At 46.0% G+C, this 6,048-nt stretch overlaps 1 protein-coding gene across 2 annotated transcripts in view; it reads right to left on the bottom strand.

Moving 5' to 3' along the window:
• Positions 1-6,048, bottom strand: part of si:ch73-22o12.1 (nectin-2) — a 157,097-nt gene that overhangs the window by 124,717 nt on the left and 26,332 nt on the right. The window lies entirely within an intron of this gene.

Below are 6,048 nucleotides of genomic sequence, written 5' to 3'. Positions count from 1 at the left end.
TTATTGATTACTTAATTATTTTGTAATTTTTCCTTTAATAAACCATGTGTACGATGATAATAAAATACAGGGAACATTTGCAGGCAAATAACGTTTTAATTAGGAAACTCAAAATGGTTTAAAATGGTTAACAAGCTCAAGATTTTTTTTCTATTGGAAATCTATAAAGCTGTAAAAAAAATTGCAAACGGCGCTCCTTTTTCGGTCTGCCATCACGCAGCCACAACAGTGCTATCTGCCGTTCTGCGTCTGTCTTGTGCTGGCGCGCCGTTCAACTTTTTTTTTTATATGTAATGGCGGACTGCTCCGTTGACAGACATCCGTGGCGTTCCAATCACAGTGTTTTAATAGTTTTTTGGGCCAATCACAGCGCTCTTTTAGCGAGGTAGGCGGGATGTCCCTGCAAACAAGCATGGCTGCCGCTCGAAACGGTCCAATCACAGGTATCAGCCAGGTAAACTACAAATCAAGATGGCTGCCATTCTGTAGTGGTCCAATCATGGCGCTGTATAGATTTCATGGGCCAATCGTAACACTAAGTAGGCGGGATGTTATTAGAAAAAAATAAAACAAACGTGACTGGTCGGCGGTCAGCCGCTCGTTTGAAATGGCTTCAGCATCAAGTTTGGACTATTATGACTTTAGCTTTTGTTTGAGTCAAGATCAGATAGAAGTACTAATGTTTATTTAGGAAAAGGATGCGTTTTGCATCTTCTTTGACGGAGTTTGGTGGACCGCCTCGTTGACCGACATCTGTAGCGGTGAGTACGTCATGGCTTGCCAGGCTAGAAGAAACTGAATCGATACCATCACGCAGGTATCTAGTAAATACTCAATACCAACGTTAGATCGATACTATCGATATTTTAGATCGATCCGCCCAGCCCTACTTGCCATAGAAGAGCATCTATAAACCACATCTCCTGGTGGACTTTACGCGGTGCTTGGGTTGGACACATACAGCGTTAATGTGAAGGACACTCAGGGGATTAAAAAAATAAATAATCCATCACATTTATAGAGCCCAAGTCTCATTTTTATTTCTATAAATCCAAACATTAACCTGGAAATTCCAATTCCTGTTTAACAGCACCGTCAGTGGGAAGATGAAAACGTAATCATTCACGATTCTCTCATTTCAAAAAGGTTCACAAAAGGAACAATTTCCCTTTCTCCATCTGTTGGGAAGCTACAACCCAGGCTGACATTTGCTTCACACAATAACGGCGTGACAGTTGGCATTCATGTTGCACATAAATACAGGACTGCACTCCCAGTTATTGTCGAGACAAAAAAATAAAAAAGCGCAATACGCTCTGAACATCAACAGCTGCATGGGGGCAGCTGGGAAGTGGACTGAATTGATGAGGCTGGGCAGAGAGGGGGCAAAAAGATGCATCTGAAAATAAAATTAAACTCGCCGATTTACAGTCGGGCGGCGCGGCGGCGGAGGAGAAAAATGCGTTTAGATAAATAGGAGCATGAGAGTCGTTGGAGGGGAGTGCTGCAAAGCAAACCAACAGCTGCTGAGCATCACATCTGCTCCAAGTGGAGTCATCAGCAAACAGACAGACTGGAACCGACCCACTGAGGCAAGCCCCAGGGAAAGCAAGGGATGGACAGAAGAGAAGGACTGCAAGCAAATGTTGGTAGAGCGAAGAGACGGGGGAGGGGGGAGGGGGGGGGGGTGAGACGGGAACGGATGCAATTAAAGAGATAGAGGATGAACATGGAGATGCAGAGCTTTTGCAACCTGTTACTTTTACCCCTGAAGTCGAGCAGGAAGGAGGGCGGGGCGGGTTTTACATGCAACGAGAAACCCAAATCTGCCTTCTCACCCCTTTCCTGACATCCTCCCTCCCACCAGTCTCCTTTCTCTTCAGTGAGACTGACAGAACAAGAGACGCCTGTGAGAGTAAAGATGAAAGGCCCGTGTGGGAGGTGTGTGTGTGGTGAATGAATGATCCCTCTCATCCCACAGCTCCACGTTCGACTCCAGTCGCCCTCGTGACACAACAGCAAAGACATAAAGGACATAAAATGCAACATTTGAGCAGGTTTGCACGCTTGCTTCGCATTTGGCTGCATGGTGACGCAGTGGTTAGCACTGTTGCCTCGCAGCACGAAGGTCGCAGGTTCAAAACTCGCCTTTCTGCGTGGAGTTGCGTGTTCTCCCCATGCATGCGTGGGTTTTCTCCGGGTACTCCGGTTTCCCCCACAGATCACAACATGCCCGATAGGTTAAAAAAAGTATTGTAAGTCGCTTTGGGTAAAAGCGTCTGCTAAGCACATAAACAACATTTGTGATTCACTCGTTTAACACTTCTCAAAAACTGGCTGAATTTTAGAAAAGGACACAAGTGATCACAGGTTCAGCCCTAGCTGGTGTCCGGTAAGGTGCAGCACACCTTTAGACTGTGGAGAAGCGCCTCGGGGGGAGGTACACTTTGTTCATTCGCGTTGCCGACCGCTGGCAGCGAGGGCAACCCCGCTGCAGAGTGAGCGACTTGGCAGCAAATGAAGGGACGGGAGAGAAAAGCAGTTTCTGCATCTCTCCCAGCTCTCACGGCTCTAGCGTTAAGATTTGAGTTGGCCTGCACGCGGGACAAAGCCCAGTTTGTCCTCACGTCTCCGCATGAGGAAATAAACAGAGCAGCTGCCTCACAGCTCCTTTTAGCTCGCCATCTCCTTTCCTCTCGTCCAACGCGCCCTCAGCCTGAAAGAACAATCTTCTAACACAGCAGGCCCTTCCAAAATATTTACCCACGCCGCGCTGGGCCGAACACAAAAGCCATTCTGTTGGCCGCTCTGATGTCTGACATTCAAATAAACCGTGGATCCTCATAACTGTTGAGCACATCTGCTCAGGACTGCACTTTCCTTCCTGCACACACACTTCTTTACTGCAGGGACTCCATCACTCATAAACCTTTCATCTGGTTTATTCTGCCAACAGATGTTGAAGCTGGTGAAGGAAAACAAGCAGCAGAGCGGCAGTAGTCGGCCCACCTTGCCGCTGGCAGCGAATGCGTTTCAGCTGCACGCATCCTCACACGTAGCCAGAAGATTCGCCAACCCCGGTGCAGACTTGACACCTTTTCCTGTGCAGCTCGTGCCCCGTATCCCCTCACAAGTCTCCTTCAATCTCTTTCCTGACTGGATTCGCTCTGCGATCCAGTTTTCATAGCCGCTCTGCTAACTAACCCATCACTGTCTGCTTTAGCGAAGCGAACACAAACTTGGCATTCATTGAGAATCAAGAGCTAAAACCAGCTTTGCCTTTTTTTCTGCACGTATTTGCTTAAAAGGCATGATCAGAACTGCAAAGATCCACAAATATGTCTGCGTTGCACTTGTTTTTTTTTAACAAGCTGCTTAAAATAGAAGTAAATAAATGAGGAGTCAGAAGACACAGAGCCTGGATTAACGGCACATCTCGATGCCTGACGCTTTAGCATGATTGTTCGGGAACTCCTGTGAGGGGAGCGCATGCTTACATGTACTAATCTCCCATCAAAGCAAAATGTTGCATTGAATCTTCCTTTTGCAGCACGTCTGATTTCCAGGCTTGCCGCTCTCCTTCCTGGTGAGGGACGTGGCTGCTTGGGCTGCACCTGTGTCTCATTACCTCCGCTGATGGTTCAGTAACCAGCTCCTCTCTTCCCTCCCCATGGTGCTATCACGCTCTCCCTGCCTTTGGCTACTGCCAACACACATTTACCTCCAGCAGCACGGGCGCGCACTCCTCTTTCCCCTCTTTTCTCGTCCCACTGTGTCCATTCACAGGATCTCTGGAGCCCCCTTTTCGCCGGCCACTCCCGCCGTTACAAACTCAGCACAAATGGGGTTTGTCAACTGTGAGGTGATGTAATGATTTTGTGCTAGACTGGCCAATGACCTCAATTTATCAGGAAGCCCTCAAAGCGGCCCTTTCACTCACGCGGGACACTTGGCACACTTCATTCTGTCAATATTATTCTGATTTAACATCATTCGCACCTTCATTATGAAAACAAATTAAAGTGAGGCTGCAGCTCATTGATCTCGGCTCACCTTACCGACCCGGCGAGGTGATCAGTTCATTGTGTAAGACAGAAAAAAGGGCACCAATCGGGGTGGCTGTGTCATTTTCTAAATTTAATCTCTGATCTCTTCATGCGTGCACATTTTAGTCGTGCAAAAGATTGCAACCGCAGCTGATATAAACTGAAAGATCTTCAAACTGATCAAATCATTTGTGAACTTATTGAAAGCTGCAGCATTAAAGTCAAATCTTTAATATTAAATAATTCCCATTTACAATTTAAAGGTGTGTGGTGTGAATAATCCTGCTGACTGAACTCCAACTTCCACACCAACAGTCTCAAACCTGACCTCACACGTCAGATGTTGACTTCGTGGACGAGGTTAGGTTCCAGCCGTGTAGACCCGAGCCGTGACTTCCACCGCTGCGTCAGCAGGAATCTTCCCATGGCTCCTCCGGAGCCGCCGAGGAATTCTCCTTCGCCTCGCCACCTGACAAAGTTTCCCTGATCTCCCGAAGGTCCCAATAAGCGACTAAATCAAGGGTGTTTGGGACATCGAACAGCTGGAAGTGATTTGGTATTATTTCTAAAAGTCTTCTCATCTTTTACCTCCAGTTAAAGTCGACCTACTGATTAATCTGCTTTTATCAGCTCACAGTTCCTGATGGCACCACTTTGACTTCATCTGACCCAAATCACAGTTTCCCAAAGGAATATTCAGCTCGGACATTCGGGAGGGACTCGGAGTAGAACCGCTGCTCCTCCGGATCGAAAGGAGCCAGTTGAGGTGGTTTGGGCATCTGGTCAGGATGCCTCCTGGACGCCTCCCTGGGGAGGTGTTTCGGGCATGTCCTGCCGGCAGGAGGCCCCCGGGTCGACCCAGGACACGTTGGAGAGGTTACATCTCCAATCTGGTCCGGGAACGCCTTGGGGTCCTGCCGGAGGGACTGGTGGAGGTGGCCGGGGAGAGGACGGTCTGGAGCTCTCTAGTTGGGATGCTGCCCCCGCGACCCGAACCCAGACCCGGATAAGCGGAGGAAGATGACGACGAATATTCAGCCATTAAATAATGTTTTTGTGTAAAAGTCATTAATGATTACCATTTCATCAATTAAGAGATGGCTTCTGGAACAGCCTCAGTTCAGATAAAGAGTATTTAGAGTGAGCTTGTGCTAATCGACTGCAGAAAAAAAGTTCCTAAAAAAAAGGTGTAAAAGTTCATTATTTATTCAGTAATTCCACTTAAAAAGGTTAATCTAGTAGAGGAGATTCATATAAGACTCATTACATGCACAGCACAATATTTCATGTCTTCATTTCTTGCAATTACAAATTAATCCAAAACCTGCCAATGGTTCCTGAGCCGTTAGATGGTCTCGCAGTCAAAGCTGAATTACTGAAATAAACAAACGGAGTTTCACCTGTAACAAATAAATCTTTGGCAATGGGTAAGATATTCCTACATTTCTACTGAAACAGTCTCAAAAATGGCCAAAATATTCATTTATTATCTGATGACTAACTGTAAAACTCTAAGAAATCCATTTTAAATCTTTCAGCTTTTTCTCTCCTCCATTAAAATTCAGTTTTAACCGTTTTACTTTTCATAACTAAATTTATGATGTAAAAACATTTCTCCACAGAAAATAAAGTGACTAATCATTTTTGGGGAAAGAAATGGAAGTCAAACGGACTTATTTGTGAAGCACGGAGCCAATTAGGGTAGGCAAAGTACAAATTTTCTCAATATCTTCCACTCAAGAGCTGCTAAAAAACATGTTTATTGATTTGTTTTTGCTTTTTATCTACTTGAAATATAAAAACCAGCCTCTGATTTGACTGGAGGTGCTCAAAAAAATGTCTAAACCGATTTTGCAGCAGCTCCATCGGACCATGGCTGCATGATACTGATAAGCTGAACGGTCTTGTACATCTCAGGCTACAAAGCTCTTTGTGCAGACCTGTATCCATGTGATGTGAAATTAGAAACAGAAGGCGCTGCAGGACTCGGCTCTGTAATAAT

The sequence above is a fragment of the Nothobranchius furzeri genome, chromosome 5 (assembly GCF_043380555.1).
Source record: "Nothobranchius furzeri strain GRZ-AD chromosome 5, NfurGRZ-RIMD1, whole genome shotgun sequence".
Lineage (NCBI taxonomy): Eukaryota > Metazoa > Chordata > Actinopteri > Cyprinodontiformes > Nothobranchiidae > Nothobranchius > Nothobranchius furzeri.
The sequence above is the reverse complement of the archived record's forward strand: the minus strand, read 5'-3'. Positions and strand labels throughout refer to the sequence as shown.